Below are 20,007 nucleotides of genomic sequence, written 5' to 3' on the forward strand. Positions count from 1 at the left end.
GGGTAGGGGTCAGCATTTAAATAAATTTGGCTGTAGGCATTTCAGTTTCAAGATAAGATATGTTGAGGTGGTTAAGGAAAACTGATTAGTCATTTATATTCATTGGTACAGAACTTTAGCATGAAGAAGGGACATCTAGAAAAGAAGATACAGTTAGCCCACATGTAGCTATTAATGAAAAAAGTGTCTTTCTCTGGGAAGTCAAATTGGAGTCTGCATCAAGCATCTTCTTTCTGCCCTACCCACTGCTTAAAAAAAAATCCCACCCTTTTTTTGGATCCATCACCTCCCCAGCCTGATTCCCACTAGCCATGCATCTTAATCTTCACAAGACAGGAAACAGCCTCACATGATCTTGCAATAAAAATATAGGGGGATTAAAAAAACCTTATTCTCTGGCCTGGCAAGATTTTGCTAATTGAGATTGGATGAATTCCAAAAGAGAGTTGGATTCCTGCTTGTGTAAACTTTTTCTCAAAATGCCAAAATCCCCTTAGGAATGCCTGTATCAGGAGATAACCAGTGGCTTAACCTGGACACCTGATACATTTTTGTCAGACACTACAGAGAGACAATCTGCCACTTCAGACATAGCAAAACCCTGTCTCAGGTCTGAGTGGAGCATGGATCAGAGGGAACAGTGACTTTAAGCACGGGAACACTATGGTCCTTCAGCTACTTGGAAGTACCAGTGGTTTGTTGCAATAATCCAAGGTTTTTGCTTGCATGTGCTCAGAGGCCAAGCTGCAGACTTGCACCAGTGCCTGCTCATGGGGCTTCCCCTTCCCAGCCTGGTGGCAGCAGCAGGGAAAGTGTCTCAGCAGCTGTTTGCCTGGAAGGCCCCAGAGGGTGAAATTAAAGACACTCTTTAAAGTTTCTTTTTTTTTTAAATGCAGAACTTAAAAGTCATGCATTTTAACAGAACATCTGCCATCTGGTCTGTGATGCAGAGTGTGCTGAAGTCATGCATCCTTACAACTTGAGCCAGGCTCCTCAGATCAGAAGAGACTCTGAGTTCTGTTTCTTCTATGGGTCAAGCGTGGATAATAACACACAAACCAAAAGAATTTGTAGACAGTAGCAAAACCAAGAATTTGCACCATGGCAGTGTGCCTCTGCTTGGTAAACTATATAAGAGGACTCATGTTTACAGAAGGTATGAAAGCAGAGTTCAGGGAAAAGGAAGGAATACATATGGCTTTCCCCTCTTTGGCCAAATGCAAGGAACTGAGGTATTGGTTTTGCTTAATTAGCAAAATCTTAACAGACCAGTACATAAAGGGATTTTCCACCCTCTCTGTTTTAACAGCTAGCTCCCTTATTTTGTCATTAGTGTGACACACTGTGCTGAAACAGCTTTACAGTCAGAAGAGGAATACAACAGAAGGATTCTTCTGTTGTTTAGCAATGAATTACTGAAACATAACGATCTGCACTATTAAATTTTCACAGAATGAGTCTGTGAGTAATACAAAACAAAAGAAAGCTTAACAAGATCCAAGGACAGCATCTAAGGTTTCCTCCTGTGAGACAGGCAAATTTCTCCATATTTTCCCCCAAATTTCTTCCAATGTACTTCTTGTTAATAACAGACTATTACCTGGTGTCTTGATGGTTTTTTAACAGACTATTACCCAATGCCTAGATGGTTTTTTTAAGTTCAGCATCTAGATATCTTTTCTGTTTTGCTGACGGTCACAGGGAAAACAAGTTAGTGACATGTGAGATCAGTAGAAAAAAAAAAAGGCAGGGAATCCTCTGTATCCCTGCTTACATCTGAAGGCCTTGGTGTTAGTCTGTTTTGTAACAAAGCAGCATAACTGGTCCTCAGTATGCAGCGTGCCTGAGAAGTGCCTTGATCAGGTCAAGTTGTGTGTCAAGTCTTTTAAGACCTGGAATACAGTTCTGGTTTGGGGGGAAAGCCTGCTTTCCAGTGATAATATTTGCCTGCTCTTGTATTGACCAAATCTTCAAGAAAAACTCATGTATAGAATTTCTGAGACAACAATGCTTTTCTAGGTTTTTTTATATGCAGAGACAATAAATATTTAAGTCAGTCAGACCTACCAGTTTTTAATGAGACAGGCAAAAAAGAATTCATATTGCTGGCCACCTTTGCAAGGGTTAATCACACATTTCCATAACCTCCTTACATAGCTTTCCCTATATACCATGGATGACTCTGGAAGGTCAGACTTAGAGAATCCTGTATGCTCAGGCTCTAAACCCTGCAAAACACACATGACTCACATCTAATTGTTAGCATTTATCATTTTTATATTCCAAGTATACTCAATAAAATGGGATTTACTCTGTTGATGCGACAGTTGAAATATCTTTTGCTTAGATGTAAGCAAGAGGTTATGATCGCTCAGTTTCCTGATTGGTACAGGCACATTACAGCACCATGTTTCAAGTATAGAGGTGTTACAAGGGAATAGATGAGAGAAGTCTTTTGAACAATAACTTTGTATGCATAATATATACAGCACTGTATACACACACACGTGCCCTCTTGAATTCTAATATGAAAATGCAGTCATACCCTACACAAACTTGCTCTAAAAAATGAGGTAGAAACACATTCATCTAATGATTACTGTGTGAGAGAGTCACAGGTTAAATTTGATTGCTAGTTTAGTAAGAGGAAAGAGTGCAAACTAAGGAGGGTTCCCTGGGCTAATTCTCTAACAGTCAATCAGCTATTTTTTTATTAAAAGCAAATTATAGCAAAAGAGATAAAGAATTATTATAATAAACATAAACTACCTTCAGACAGAAGAAAATGTCAAAATGACTGGGAAGTAGGAGAGAATGGATATGATCTACTCCTTTCATTTTACTTCAATTAGTTATATACATCCTTCATCCATTTTTTATAAATGTATTCCAACATTTTATATAAAAAAATGCTCACCAATAACTTCTGGAGCTGTTGTCCAAACTCATAGCCATTTTACTCTGGGGTGTGTTTTCCATACATTGCTCATATCCATTAGCTTTGCAAGACTAATTAGCACAAATTCTGTATCATTGTGGGCTGACTGTTCCCCTTCACATTTCTTTCAAAGACAGAAAACGAACAATTAGTGTATATTTGTGTGCTTTTCCTCTGTCTCCTGTGTGTTGTTTACACAGAGAATCACTGAATAAGCTTACACTCTTTCAAAAGGTGTATGTCTGGGCTCTCAGACCCCAGGGCCTTGAACTGGTTGCATGCATATTGCCTTTTGGCCAGGCTCGAATCCCAGTCATTCCCACAAGGTGTATGCAGTTTTGAGCACACAGCAACAGCTGAACACCCTCCAAGCAGCACAAGAGCTCATGTGCAGAGACTGCAGCCTGGGCAGTGTTTATAGTCAGGCTCCCAGCTGGCAGGACAGCACAGACACGCATGCTAGGAGTGCAGCCTTTCCTTATATGCATATATGTATGCATTACCTAAGCAAACAAGCTTATTTACAGAAGTTTCATTTGGGTAAGGCAAGGAGTATTCAGCAGCTCAGATTTGTCCTTCACAGCTGGCTCCTGTGGTAGAGGATATACAGACAAAGACTTTGCCATGACATCTGCCTGATCCCTGGATAAACATGGCTGTGAACACATGTGCTCTTTCTGCTTCTCTGTTTGTATTAAGGCATTGAATTCACCTACAAAACTTGCAAGACCATTAAGATATGGTCTGCTTCAAGATGCCTATTTCTGTTTAAGAAAGAAATGTAGTAGGAGGGAGAAAAAAATCTATTTATTGTACATTCAGAAAACAGAAACAGTGAGTATTGTTTTCCCAGGAAAAGGAACTGCTACTGTTGATTTTATGGGCAACGCTTTCTCAAAGTGAGTATAAAAACCTGGCTCTACAACGACCAGTATCATCAATGTAGCAGCAAAAATGGTGTATTCTTTTACCTATTTCTAACAAAGGTCTTACTCCTGTGAAGAAAACTGTAAAGACAGATGCTTGCATTCATGTGCAGCTCCTACTGAAATAAACACAACTTGAAGAAGATTCCTTTTACCCTAAGGACTAAATTCTCCCTCCCCCTGGAAACTGCACAGACAAGTCTGCTGTGTCCTCTTATTTTACTCATACCATGCTAATAGAGAAAATGTTCTGTGCAAGCAGATAGCCTCCCTTATAAGTAGTTTTATTGCAACACATCCCATGATTCCAACTGGGCATATTAGACTATGTGCTGTGCCAAATCAAGCGCTTTTTTTTTTTCCGAGGAGAAATGGGCAAGTTCCAGGGCTGAGCACAAATCACTTTCTGCGAGTACACAGCAGTCTGTCCCCAGTGCTCGGTTACATTTGGCCAGAAAGATTATAGAAGTCTTTTGTTTGCCTGGATGGATGAGCATCCAGTTTAAGATAAACACTTGCACATTTGAATTTTCATGTGAGAATACTTGCCAATATGACTGCAGATTCACTTTCTGCAAATACGCAGGGAAGGCAGCCTGACTGTGAAAGACTCATGAAATTGTACGTGTGTATCTGAAAACAAGTGCAATTAAATATGAAGGCAAACCCACTGCAGAATATTCACTATGTCTGTCCACCTCAATTATTTTCTGCAGTGAAAGACTGTGTGTGCTTGTGATCCTATGGAAAAATATTAGTTTTATTTTAATATTAGGTGAAACAAAGTAGAATCATCAGCTTCATCTGAGAAAAAGTGAAAGAGGCAACTATAGCTGATCATTAGCAAAAAGCCTCTAAGCCCCAAATTAAAAAGGCTGGTAGATAAAATTCTGTTTCAACCTATTAGGTTTCTTAACTTCTTTTTTGTCCTTCTTTCCCCTCAGATCAGCTTTCTCCTTTCCAGGGCCCAGTAATGGGTTAATTGCATGCAACACATGTTCTTGTAATCAGTGAAGTTTGTTTTCTTCATGTGCCCTTTTAAAAGGCAACTTGCTTTTCCTCTCTGGTGTTGCAGCAGTAAGAATTTAATTAGCAGCCAGAAACGTCATTACTGAAAGATTCAAACCTGAAACAGATAGTTCCCAAATGTGTGACTTGTAGTAAACTAAACTAACCCAGCACAGACTCAGGTCCTTTGGGATGACCTATTTGCTCCCAAAGCTTCAGGATGGAGAGAGTCACCAGCTCTGCTCCTCATTATTATTGTCTCAGCTTACTGCCCTAAAGTGAGGGGTAGTGGGAGGATGAGAGAGGTGCTAATCCACAGAGCAAAATACAGAAAGATTTACACCAGAGCTGAGTAAATATGGGTAAAGGAATGAACCCAATGTCTTTTTGAACCAAATCCTCTGTAAGTAATTTGCTTGATAAAACACAGCTCACATTTGGGCGGGGAGCTATGTTAGCAGACAGAGTGGAAATAGCATTAAACCTCCTTTAAGATGGTTTGCATAATGTCAAATAGGTTAAAGAAACCCTGCTTCCTAAATTAAAACCATATTACTCTTAAAGGAAAAATTTACTTTGGACAATAGTAGTGGAAAGAATGACTATATAATAGAACTGTAATTAATTATTCACACGTGAACAGCATATAATGTTTGTGATTGCCCACAGTGTGCAATGTACATAGGGAAGTAATTCATGTGTGCTTTTGTGTTGTCTGTGCCATCAAACAGTGTGCCAAACCAGGGGAAGAATGGGGAAGCACGTGTTTGGACTTTATGCACATGGGAAGGCCCATTGCAGCTTTAGACAGATCTTCAGGAACATGTGGGTCAAATCAAGAATTCTTCAAGAACAACTGTTTGGCTCATCCGTCCAAACCTGTCCCCCAGCAGCTTCTCCTCCCTCCAGGGGGAAAAAAACCTCCAATTCCCAAGTGTGGTTATCTTCCGAGCACCTTACACAGAACAAAAACACCTAACTGAAACCGGGACCTGGACCTGCCTTTGAGGAGAAAGCAAAGATTTCCAAGTGCTGGTCTTCCTCTCTTGATCTCATATACTTCTGTTGTAAGTGAAAACTGTAAAACAGTATTTACAAGCTTCTGCACAGCATGAGGCTGCCCGTCTGCAGCACGGCACGAGGGAGCTGGTTCTCTATACAACAGTGCAACCTAGTGGCTCTCCACGAGAGCTCTGTCCCCCAGCCACAAAGCTGTTGGGCACCTCTTGTTGATATTTTAATATTTCGAAAGCAGTACGTGCATCAAACGGCCTTGTTTTACACGTATGCCTATGTCGTTAGCACAGACACAGGACAGAGGGCTCTTCAGTACCATCACAGAGCCTCAAAGATGTTGGCATAACGCAGTGAACTTGGGGAGGGTAAATGGTGGCTTGGGGTTGGGTTGCGCCTTGCAGACTATTACTCAGGTGGCGTAATCTATGCAACTGGTTTTGATGAAACTAACGTGATTATTCACGGGTGTAGGGATTTCTCTCTTGCTTAAGGGTTACTGGACCAGTCCCCAAGTCAGGAATTCTTCAGCAAGCTGTCATCAGTACCAAAGCAGGGCTACTGAGAGTCTTGAAGTCATCTGCTCTAAGCTGGATGGGTATTTATTGCAAACTGGTGTTAAGTTTGCCCACATCACTGGGAGGATTTCAGATTCAAAGGATAGGGAATACTGCAAGGAATGCAGTAATGGCAAATATCACAGTGTGGTAAATTACATTAGAAAGAAAATGTTGTCTAAATAAAGGTTTGATCCCAAGCCCATTTAAAAGTCATTGCAGGAAGGGTGCTTTACACGTTCTGATCTGCCCATTAGAGAAAGGCAGGGGGGAAAAAAAGCCTCATTTAGTGCTGACACAATGTTTTCAACTCAGCCCATTTGTAATAAGATGCTCTTTAGCCAAATCATTTAAGTCATTTGGAAATCATTTAGAATTCTCTTTCAGAGCAATTAGTAAAAAGCTAAAAGCCTCAAATGGTTCTTTGTGGTAGTTTCATAATTATTATTTTAAAGCAGAAAATATCACCTTAAAGAAGAAAAAGAAAACCATCCACTGCTACTGAAAGTATCTGAGTGCATTCTGGAGATCTGAGGGATAGAGAAAAGGTGACCTTTTCCAGATCTATGCATTCCATATAGCAGTCTTTTCCTGTCTCCTGAAAAACACACTAGGGAGGAAATCATTCACTATACTTGTTTATATGAGATGCTATAGTAAGAATTAAATGTAATTTAGTGGGACAATAAAATCTTCTCAAGTACTGATATTCGACACAGTATTGTTGTGTTTGGGGTGGATTTGGGGATGATTAAATGAGTAAATCACACAGATCTGAAACATTTTTTTCACCTCCTCGGATGGCATCTTGATCGTGCATGCACTGTGAACACCAAAAGCCTATAGGTCAGACCTGAAATTATAGCTAAAACTCAGGTCCAGAGGTACATGGACTGTTTATATCGATGAAAATTTATGATGTCTATACCTTAAATCCCCGGCCTCTCTTTTACATTGACTTCTTTACTATTTGCTGCTTTATTTTATGGTGATCCCCTGCCCTCTATAAATATATCACGGTTATTTAACCCTAGATCCCAACCACAGTTTTCAGTATTTCAGGAGGGATCTATTTGTTACGTACTGCTACTGGGGGCTTCATAATCCTATACATTAACAGCTATTATTTCACTGAAGTTAAAAATTTTCAACTATTTTCATCTTGTCATTTAACTTGATGCTGTTTGGTATTACAGCCAAGAAGAGAAAACTGTGTACTGTTTTTCTAAGATTATATTGAGGTACAAATCTTCTTTAATCTCCTGCAGTGATTGAGTTATTTTCTATTAAATATTTATCAGTGGAAAAATGAATAAATTTAACTGTAATAAATTATAGTTTGGCAGACTTAATTGCCTATTGTTATTTTTAAAAAAATCATCCATATAAAAATCTGACCTAATCCTAGAAACATGCCATGGAGTAATTAAAGTTTTCTGTGGGGATAGACTGCAATAATTATCTTGTTTTGACTGAGATTCTTATTATTTTTGCCTGAAAAATAAAACTGAAAAACAGGAAAGGCATATAGATTTGCAAAACCTATTGTCTGATGTTAAAATTGTTAAGAAAATATGAGTCAGTATTATGCAAATTCTGACCTAATCCCAGGAACATATTGGTAGGTAATTGTATTTTTCTTTAAAAGGGGACAGACCCTACAATAATTATGCCTTGTTAGTGTCCACATTGCTATATTTTTGATTTATGTATTTTTGTGGGAGCTGACAGATAAGCAAGAAAAATTGACATATTATAAACTAATAAAAATAAATAATATCTGAATCTGCCTAGCAGCAATGCACATTGGGAAGATAAATCAATGCATTAATCACACAAATTTTGAGCAAAGTATAGTTTGTGCTAAATGAAAAAGTGACCTATAACAAACAGAGCTAAATATTGAAATCCTAGCACTAGGTGTTTGCACCTGTCTTAATTCCTGAGGTCAAACAATGTAAGAATTTGACCTATACTATTTTTCTGATTATCCTGTGCAATATTGTAGGACAAATTTGTGCTCTGCTCATCTTTCTTATAATTTTAATAACCTTCCACCTGTTAGATCTGCCTTGTTCCCCAAGGAAAGAAAGAATTGCCTTTAAAAGAAAAATTTGGTTAGCATCTCTCTCTCTCTGTGTTTTAGCACAGCATTTATTTTAGGGTGCTTGTTTACTAAAATGCTCTTGCTTTTCTGTGGGAAAGCATTGCTTGTTAAGTGCCAGAATGAAAAAAATCCCCAAACATAATTTTGATATCTAGTAACCACTAAGTCTGGGAGTTCTGCTCTAGTGCACCAGCATTGTGGACAAATTGACAATGTAAATATTACAGAAATGAGCATAGGGTTGAGCAGAATCTACCAACTGATATTGTCTAACACAACTGGTATGGAATTGATGAGCTGTTCACAGTACCCTCCCTTGCTTGAGGTTTCAGCCCATATAATCTCACCACACTGACCTGGCTGGGCCAAATCCACATGTAAAGAATATCACCAAATTTAGCAGCCAGGGTCTGAATTTTTCTCAATGATTGCAATTTGAATATATTGAAAGAAAATATCAAGCTATCATGAACAAAGGATATTCAGATTTCATTGTCTTCTCTTACACTATCTGCAAATGCTACTGCATGTCATCCTGTTTTGGCATTTCCAGAGTAATCCCTCACTTTAAGGGCTTTAAAGCAAGGATTGCAGAAGCTCAGTAGAGAAAAAGGAAGCAAGGTCTGAAAAACTGCTCAGCTCCAAGGCAATTCCCTCTGCAGCTTCCCAACCCCCTGGTAGAGCCCCTTTCCTCAACACTCCCAAGGCTGCACATCTGCTCCAGTTGCTGGGTCTGGGAGCACAGTACAGCTCTGCTCCTTGCAGCCAGCTGAGCTGAGCATGAGCTGAGGCTGCCCACAATCTCAGGAGGTCACATCTTCCAAGAACACCAGCCTGAGCTTCTACCAGCATGGGATGTGTATGGTCACGGTGTATCACAGAATCACAGAATAGCTCAGGTTGGGAAAAACCCCCCAGATCATTGAGTTCAACAATTAACCCTGCACCTCATGTTCACCACTAAACCATATCCCCAAGTGCCATATCTACATGTTTCTGAACTTGTCTTGATAAGCCCCTTGAGGGCTGCTTTACGCCTGCTACTGCCATGCAAATGTATTTAATTTAATGTTTCATTTCAATGAAAGAACTAAGAGAGATCAAATGACAGTGCCAAGTGATGAGCTCAAAATAATATATAAAAAAACCCACAAAAAAAAAAAGACAAAAACAGAGGAAGTAAGTTTTCACACAAAAGCATTTGGTACCATTCATGAGTTAGTTTCAGAGGTGAAAGCCATCCAGCTGGCCAGATGATAGCAAGCAAAGAGCACTCAATGTTTACATAAATTCAAAAGGTGAACAAAGTCACAGAAAATCTATCAAATGCTGTTAAAAAAAAGAGAGAAAGAAAAAGACTGTAAGTGCAGATATAAGAACATACAACCATTTGCACTCAGATATATTTGCATACTTAAATACACATTTGGAGAAAGCAAATCATCTCAAAGAGGTGCTTCAAATCCTTCCTTGACTTTGCTGTTTCTCACTGGCTACCCTACATCATCAACATATTTGTTATATGAATCTCAGACCAAAGTATTTTGCTGTCACAGCAAAAATTCAGGCAGGAAGCTCAGAATTAAGGACTTCATGTCTCTTTTGGTGATGTCCCAAGATCATGGGATAAAGATCATTTCCATCATGTTACTAAAGGAATGTCCTGCTTCAGGGTCTTTCATCACTCACACTGCAGTGTAAATCAGAGAATGTTGGGACATGTAAGACAAGAGCTGTTCCTAAAATGTCTGATAAGAAAGCGGTTTTCACCTGGATTTCTGCAAAGAACAGCTAAAATAATATAATTGATCTCATTAACTGAACCTTTTCAGAAATCCCATAAAAATATACTAACAAAGGTCACCCAGTACCTCCATCCTAAAACAACATTGTATACCTATAATTCTGTATAATTCACAATTATCTTCTATTTTTTCTATCATTTCAACACATAGCACCACCAGTGCCAAGATCAATTTCTTCCAAGATAAGGGAGAAAAAGGAGTCCATGTAAGGTAATCATGGGTCTCAGTGGGGAAGCCTGGAAGAGCCCAAAGGCTTCCCCACTGTTGAACTGTGAACTTGCTGGTCTGATGGAAAGGATGTAAAAAGGACAGCAGTTTTATACCCTGAGTAGAACAGCAGTAGGAGCTGTGCTCTCCCAAATGGACATGGGACTTGGAGCCTGAAGCCAGGATGAGAGGGAAGGAAGAGCAAGAACTGCTGATGGAGAGAGTCCTGGCAGAGGCCTCAGCACCTGTAAGAAGAGGTGATGAAGAAATAAATATCAAACCACTAGAACAGCTTTAACAAATGGTTCTACCAAGTGGAATGAAACACATCCCACACAGCCTCCAGATAACACAGATTTGAACAATAAATTCTAACATAAAGTTTATATAATTTTAAGTTTAGAGAACCAATACCAAATAAATTATGCAATTAGCTGCTAATTTATTAATGCTGACACTGCTCTCTGTCCCAAATACATACAGGGTAGCAGCTATTCTACCTGGGTGATCAGACTTTCATGCTGGTGTTTGGGAGTCCCTGATGAGGAAAAACATGTACATTGTGGCAGAACAGAGACCCACATTTCTGACTCCAGACACCTGCAAACTCCATGTTACTTATCTAAATATGTAAATGTGCTTTGTCCAAGCCATTGGGCGTTTGAACCCACACTTCTGGAAAGCAAAACACTGTGAGACAATTATAATAAATACCTGCATTAACAAATAAAAGTGAATCATTTTAACACAAGAATATCCTACATAATCTGAGACAATTTGGCCATGGAGCTGTTTATAGCAAAGCATTAAGTTTAGCTATTACAGCAGCTGACTTGTTCTCTGGAAACTCTATTCCCTGAAAGGCAGCATTACAATTAAAGAGTGAAGAGTATTTCAGCTGACATAGCATTCCTGCTATGGGCACAGTCAATCAAGGGAAAGGCCAAAGCAACAGTCAGATAAAAGACTAATAAAGCTACGAATGACAATAAAAGTCCACTGAAAGCTTTATTAGACTGGTGAAAACCCAGCTCAGAACATAAAACAGCCCTTACGCAGAGTAACCCCCAAACCTTTTACCATGGCTTGCAATAGATGTCACACTGTGCTGGTGAGGGCCCTGAAAAGCTTAACAGGCACCAAAAAAATCAAGGCCCAATCAGGACTGCAAATAGACTAGTATGCTGAGTAAGTTGCTTTATTGTAATATTCTGTGATAGAGGTTGGACTTACCCCTGAACTTCCTGGGAACAGCAATTCCTTAGCTACTTTTTCTAATCTGTAGATCTCAAATTACTTTGAAAGAAATGAAATGTCACATTTTTCATTTTCCAGGAAAGGAAGCTGAGGCATAGAGGGATGTTGTAACACTTCATTATAAATTTCTCTTATGTAACGTAACCCTCAGATTATGGGAAGGTGTTATGTGGCCTAAGCAAATTCTTGTGCATATACCTTTTTAATGTATTTATGAATATCCCACAAGTTTAAGCCTTAAATTCTTATGGTCAGAACATTCAAATGTCAGTAGCTTTGTGTCAGCAAAACCAGGTAGGCTGCTTTCTTGTTAATAATAGGTGCAATTTTTTTAAGGAAAATATTATATGATATACTAAATGTAATATATTTCCTTATATTTTTAATGGTCTGTTGTCTCAAAAATGCTTTGTGAAAAGCAGTCACACAGTAGTGTGTAATTCTATCACTTAGATATGTAGCTTTAGTAAATATTAAAAATTTCTGCAAGATTAATAACTGTAGCAAGTTGAATTTGCTTTTGTGTTACTAGAAGCACTCCCAGTAGAAGGAACACTGCCCTCTGAACAATATTTGGATGCAAGAGAAACAGCGCGTGTGTGAAAGCTGAACCATGGCACAGCAAAATGTTCAATGTTCCTGCACCAAAAAGGTGAATGGCACCATGGTGGGGTAACTGGGGACTCAAGGAAAGGGATAACAGAGACTGGCATTCATGCTGATAGATCAAAGTAACTGGGGATCCTGTGTTTTGCACCATATACACAGTTGATATATGCTATATATGCTTAGTATAACGAGGCATTTCAGCATTCTTTGAACACTTCTCACTAATGAGAGCTGGTGGAAGGTGCTTTCTTTGCTAGAATAATTCACACCAAGATCTTCTCCTAAAAGCCATCATGTGTTGAGATTTTACTAAATTTCTTTCCCACCCTATAATACCTCCTCCAACAGTACCCCAACAGGGTTTATACCCTAACACAGCCCCATTGTGCACCCTTAGTTTCACCTGACCCTGATCTTGACTGCCAATATGACCTCACATTACTGCAGATATTATGAATAATTTATTTTTTTTTCTCTGAGTGAGAAAAAGATCACGATGGACCCAGAAAAATGTCAGTCAGAGTAGATGGTACAAATATGGTCAATTTATTCTAGTGGGAGCTAATTCTGAGAAGTACTTCCACAGCTATCTGCACCACTTGATTTTGGGGTTAGAGATTTTTCCTAGATTCAATATTTGGCCTTGCTCACTTTGTAGTTTGTAAGCACCCAGGGAATCAAGGAAAAAAAATGTGTATCAGGCTGCCTTTGGATCTATTCTCCCCAAGGAAAATTGGCAATAGGCAGTGATCCTTGAACCACTTTGGTTTGGGAATTTTTTTAGTCCTATTATATTTCTACATCAGACTCAGTGGTTTCAAGGAAGGGCCTAAGGACCTTACCTTCTATTAGGCAAATTATATATGTTAAGTTGTTGGCCCTTACTCTAAATATTCCCTTTAAGGTGTCAGTCAGAGGGGCATACCTGCAATTAGTATTGTACAATTATGCTAAAGAACTGAGATCATAAGGCCCACTGTGCAAAAATGGAAGACATCTCTCTCTGGAAGACAGACCCCTTTCCCAGATAGTTTGCACTCTAAATAAAGACAGTCCTCAAAAAGCAACAGAAGAAGCATGGAAAAAATGAATGGACTTGCAGAGGGTATGCAGCAAAGAGTCTGAGATAAGATTAATACCCAAGGCGTTTGACTCATTTTTTCTCCATTTCAGTTAATTATATTCTATAAATTCTGCAAAAAATATGGCAAACAATGTTTGAAGTGATGGAGTTACCATCCTTGGAGATATTCAAAACAGGTCTGGACCAAGTTCTGAGCAACCAGCTGAAGGAGGCCCTGCCCAGAGCAGGTGGATGGGACCCCATGACCTTCAGAGATCCCAACCTCAGCCATACTGTGTTTCTGTGATCATTAATAACTCATTTTATCTTTGAAAATTAGTACTTTTGCCCAAATTTAAACCAGTAAGCTTGAGTAAAAATCTCTGGGTTTTTTCTATCTCAAGTTATATAAGTATACACACTGTGTGTTTTTCATATATTTAGCATTTGCAATTAAAAAAAAATTCCAGCAATACTCCTAGCATGCTCCCCTTTTTTAGATTTAATTATGTTGCAAGGAAAGGAAACATCTGACTTTGGAATTATAGCAACACAAAGCAGTTACTTTTGGCTTCCAAATATGATAGGATCATATAAAACATCTGCAAGTCATTGGTTGGAGCAAAGATTAGAAGAAAAAAGTTCTAGGATATTATGAGTATGTACAATTCATTTGGCTTTAAGTCCAATTTAAGCAGCATGCAGTCCATGTTCCTTGGCTTATTATAATGAGTTACTTTAATATACAAACAAGGTGAACACTGTTCAGACTAATACCTGTAGAACTTGCTTCAGCTGGCACCTGCTAAGCACTACATATTCTGAAAACATTCTGAAAGCATTATTCCAAATGCTTCTAGAACTTCTGAAGACCTTTTTAAGATGCAGGTGTTTTCACATTTTGTATAAATTCTTCAAAAGGTCAATTAAATTCCTCAGGTTTCATGCAGGTTTATTTCCCCAGGTTTATTTTTTGTTAGATTTGAGGGCAGGGGTGCTAAAGGGGTGTTAAACAGCAAGTCTGGAGATAGTCTGTTTATTTATGACAAACAATCAATTAGTGCTTATTCTCTTTGCACAAGGGAACTTTCCAATATAAAAAAAATTTAATAGCTTAAAATATATATTAACATATTAAAATGTCAAACGGGGGCATGTAAGCAAAGATTACATTACCTTCTCTCTTTTTTCCTTTTGATTGTTGCTGCTAAAGAAAACCTGAGTCATGAAGTAAACCAACACAAATGCTTCCATGGGGAAGAGAAAGCATAAAGTCTTGAATGAAAACAAACATAAACTTATTAAAAAACAAAGAGAGAGAAAGAGAGAGAAAAAGAGCCTGATATCAAACTTCTTTACACAATGAGACAGGATTTAAAGTCAGCTTTCACAAAGCTCGGGTCAGTTATGAGTAATCCCCACCCAATACAAGATGCAGTGCATATCATGTTGGAGCATTTTCTATCCTGGGCAGTCATCACACACTGTGGAAGGACATGGCTAGGGCACAACACACTGTGTCACAGAGATTTAAAATAGCTAACCAGATAAGAGATTTGCTTCCTTTTGTTTGTTTTATCTCAAGTATTGGAAACAAGTACTGTTCTTTATACAACACTAATGACAGTTGATTTTCTATTGTAACTTATCAGACTTAATTTGGCAAGCTAAAAGACAGAACTTATCTATTCATTTTTATTTCTAAGCAATTAGTTTACCTGAACAACATTTAAATCCTATAATTTAATATATTATTTCTCTTTTCAAACCTAAAAAGATATATAAAGAATGCTGCAGGAGTTCAAAGACCTCTCAGAAGCTCTTGTCACCCCAGGTCTGCTACATGTAAGAACAAAAACATATCTGGTTTAAAGAATTAAATTCAGGACCCACTTGATTTACATAAGTCTCAATTATTACCCCCTCCTTCCTTCTCCCTCTCCCCCTCCACCGCCTCCACTCTGCATTTGCCCCTAAATTTCACTTTCTCTTGTTCCAGTCATGCATACTTTGGAAGATCCCTACAAAGTGGAATGCTGGCCTTCTGCCTGATTAGGAGCTTTAGTTTTCTTTCTGTTGACTGCAAATAAGGATGAGTCAGTTTAGAAAAGACTAGTTTGTCTCTAATTCTTTTTTTTTTTCTTTGCCATTCCCTCAAAAGAAAAAGCTCTCATCCTCTTAAAGACTGTTGGTGAATTCCTAGCCATGAGATCCACATGTGTATATGTGTGTACACACATCTCTCACTCTAACAAGCACAAAGGTGTGACTGAATGTATAAGGCCATGAAACTAGCAGACCACAGGTGGTCTTGGTTGGTTGTTCATTTTTCTTAGGCAGTGTTTGTTTGTTTGTTTTTCTTTAATACTGAAAATTCCTTCCCAGATGGATCAGCTCTCTTTCACACCAGGCCAAAAGTGCTGGCACAAGGTTATAGCAAGAACAAATGGTGAGCAGTGGGATCTATCTGTTTGGTGCTGACTTTTTTTAAGCTGGTGTAGAACCATACCCTACATCCTCCCACTCACACACAGAGGGAAGGAGAAGCTGTGCTGAGAGGTGAGTACAGAGAATCCCCTTACATTCCCAGGATCCCAGCAATTCAGATGTTTGTCTGCCTGTCAATTTCCCAAGCTGATTTTTTTTTTCCCCAAATCACTGGCTGGTTTCAATTGGCTAGACTTTACAAGGCTTTAGAAATTTCCCAGTTTTGAAGCTTTTACAGGATTTGTGAAAAACAGTATCTGTGTTTGAGAAGACTTAAAGAGCTCAGCATGAGAAAATAATTTTAAATAAGCAGTATGAACTCAAATGTTATCTGTTGTCTCTGACCAATCAGCACAACTGGGCCGTCAACACAAGATGTTAAAAATCGACTTGGCATAATTCTCTCTCTTGTGTAGGCAGTAACATTCCAGGGAGATGATGTTACTGTGATAGACTGTTTGAGACATGGAGGAAAATTGGAAGTTCACATCAGAAAAGAGAACTGAGATCATGCAGGACATGAGTAAAGACTGAGACAAGTATGGTGAAAGTATGTGTACATAGAATACAAATCCACTTAACTACATCTACCATTCATGGAAAACCTTTGTAAATTATACTCATTAGTTCTAGCTGCTGGAAATAAAAATGTTCTATCTGTTATTTTTGTTTAGGAAAGTGAACTTTAAAGCAGTTGAAAGAATTTTTATAGTTACTTTTATTATGACAAGTCTACTTACATCGTCCAGTACAATAAAAATCTATAGGACACAAATGGTGGAATTTCAGATTTCTTGGCATAGTCAATGAAGTTGAAACATGATCCACACCATAAAAAGGACAGCAATTAGGAAACCTCAACCAACTGGGAAACTTGGATACTCACTGCAAACATCAGAATGAAAACTTTCCTGTGAGTCTTGCAAGTTCTGACATTCATCAATGGCTATGAAATATGTGTTGCTATGTCATACCAACCCAGGGAGCCATGACACACAAATGCAAGTACAGAAATGAAAAATAGGCAAGTGCATTTGTAATTACATCCTAGAAAAGTCAAAAAAGCTTCAGGTCATCTGTTTTCCATGTTTACGGAATCATTCATATTGGAAAGAATTGATCCTTTATTTATGGAAAGGATGACATATGGATGGGTCCTGGAAAGCATGCTGTCCCCTTTCTATCTCATCTGTTTTGGGACAGAGAAAAGGTGAGTAGCAAGTAGAAGTCTGGGGTTTTTGCAGGGTGACAGGAACTTCTGGTGGGAACTTGAGTGGATGGAGGAATTAAGATGAATAAAGAGTAAGGAGCCCAGTGACAAACCAAGCATAGGAGAATCCAGTCCTGGGTAATAAGCTGAGGAAAGCAGTGGGGATAGGAAACAAGTTATAATAGCAAGTTCAGAGAACAGTTTAGCTAAACTGCTTCCAAGAGATAGTGTAGTTATTTTTGTGGTGATTTCTATGAAAAATCAAAATTACTTTGTACCCTGCCTGAATGTAAGCCTTGCATTCCTAGTGTACATAATAGTCTGAATAGGAAATATGCCATCACCTTTAACATGAAATCTTAATGAACTCCTTCAAAGGTGAACATAATGTCAAGAAAAAAGGCAGGATAGAAAATTATCATGTTCCATTTCAGAGTGTATACCTATCCCCGAGATTTTCAAAAACTCGGACAGGCTCAGGATTTTTTTCTTATGTTGCCCAAACTATTCAAATTGTCTCAGACCCATCACTGTCTATCTCTAGCCTGGCAACAACTTTGAAGACACCTATCTAAAAAGGACATCTTGCAGCAATTAAATCTAGCAGAGTAGAGAGCTCTGATCTAGACAATAACACCCTTTTCAACACTGTGCCAGGTCTCCCAGCTGGAAGCAAGCCTAACTAAGGCAGGACTGAAATGATTCTGGCAGTCAGTGAGCTGTCTAAGACTTTTGTCAGGGCTGCCAGCATTTGTTCAGTTGAATTGGTGTCATCAATAGAGAGACTATTTTTTTCCCAAAACTTTCCCAAGTGTAAACAAGACTTAAGATGCTGAGCGATATGGGAAACATTAATTTCACACTGTAGTGACACTATAAAAGAAAATAAAAATGAAAACAATCTAACAGGAATGGTTTCATCTAATTGGACTGTGCAAAAACAATTACAGGAAAATAATTGCCTGATTGTTTAAAAGGATTGCTAATGGGCAGAGCTAAGGTTATCTGAGTGCATTAGCTGTGTCCTTCTGAGGCTTAGATTTCTATTAAGATTTGCCTTGAATCTAAATTTCCAGAATTTATTCTGTCTCTTTCTAGTGAAATTGTAGCATTCCTGTAATGCATTTCACTTTAGCTTACTGATGCATCCTCTCAGTCTGATTCTATTTTATATAGATTTAATTTAGGAATATACACAAGAGGGTTTTTTTTCCTTTCTATTTGTATTTGAAAGATTTATATATAGTGGGTTCCATTAAATACACATTTTCACACTTTTGTTTTTCACACACATCCTGCTGTGGCTCAATGGATGAGTACAACTATGTTTTACAGTTCAGAGATGCCTTAACACCTATTCATTTTAACCATCTGAACTTCAAGACTAGAGCTGGAACCGATGCACAATCCTGGAAATCTGGAATAATGATTTTTCAAGGTTTCTTACTATAAGACCAGACCATGAAAAAGATATTGTATTTTATATTACATGTCTAACTGTATTTGCTTCAACATTTGCTCCTTTTTTGTTTTGTTTTGGTAGGGGTTTTTTTGAGGTTTTGTCTTTTGTTTATTTATTTAGGAAGAGGTAGAAAGGAAATCTCACTGCATATTTAAATCTGATTTTATATTTACCTTTTGTATTCCATACCTATTTCTTAGTTTAGTCTGAAAAAATGTATAGGCAACTGCATTAAATAAAAAAAAAATTCAATAATAAACTCCATGCAGAGATTTTTAAACAGAAGTTAATTATTTTTCTCACAGATATTTACTTCTCCAAAATGGAGCCTTTGAGCTGTCATTACCTTACAGAGTAGGTGATACCACAAAAAAAAATGTTTCCACTTACAATTTATGATTGGTAGCTGTTTTAGGTTACATCACATGTAACACCAACACCAAGCTTTGAGAGCATGGCAAGAGTGCTCTCTTAAAGGAAAACAGATTTTTGTGGATCAGATGCCAGCATCAGTTTGGACAGTGCTTAGTTTCATCATCTAACTTTTCACAACAAATTAAGAGAAGTCATCAAATAAATTAATATTAAAAAATTATTCTTCATCAAATTTCTTTTTCCTTGATTGTGTGGTTAGCATTCCACTTCTAAGAATAGACTGTAGTTACAAAACATGATGCATTTCCATGGTCCCAGAACCTTATTTTCTAGACAGGAAAAAGGATAATTATTCTCTATTCAGCTAATTGATTTTAAATTATCCTTGACTATTTTTCAAAGATCTCCAAGAGATGCTTCATGGCAAGCTATAAAGTAACAGCAATCCATTTAGCAGTAAATAAAAAAACTTTGGTATTCAATTAACATATAAAGCCACTTAAATGGCATAACAACATAAAAACAGCAAATCTGTTTATCTCTTGTCAAATAATAATTTGCTTCCAATTTAATAATTATTTATTTAGATCTGTAATTTGTAGCTCAGATTTGTACTGATTAAATTGAATCTGAATATATACAGAGTACACTTATGTAACATATACATGCTAAAAAGGCACAGTTACAAGCATTTCTTAGTAGTGCATTATTTGAAAATTATATATGTATGAATGTATGTGATACCTACACTGTGACAGATTTTGTCATGTGTTTTATGGTTAAATTGAGCATATGCAGCTGAAAAGAAAAAATAGCTGGTTTTGAATCTTTAGACCCAGAAAATACCAGAAGGATTTCCTGAAACTGTAATGGCACATTCAGACTATTTTTTAAATTTTATTTTACTTATTTAGATTTACAGATTGGAAAAGGTGAGCATCTTGTGCTCTTACAGTTCTTTAAGTAACAATCTCATCAATGT

Source organism: Agelaius phoeniceus, chromosome 1, assembly GCF_051311805.1.
Source record: "Agelaius phoeniceus isolate bAgePho1 chromosome 1, bAgePho1.hap1, whole genome shotgun sequence".
NCBI classification, from domain to species: domain Eukaryota; kingdom Metazoa; phylum Chordata; class Aves; order Passeriformes; family Icteridae; genus Agelaius; species Agelaius phoeniceus.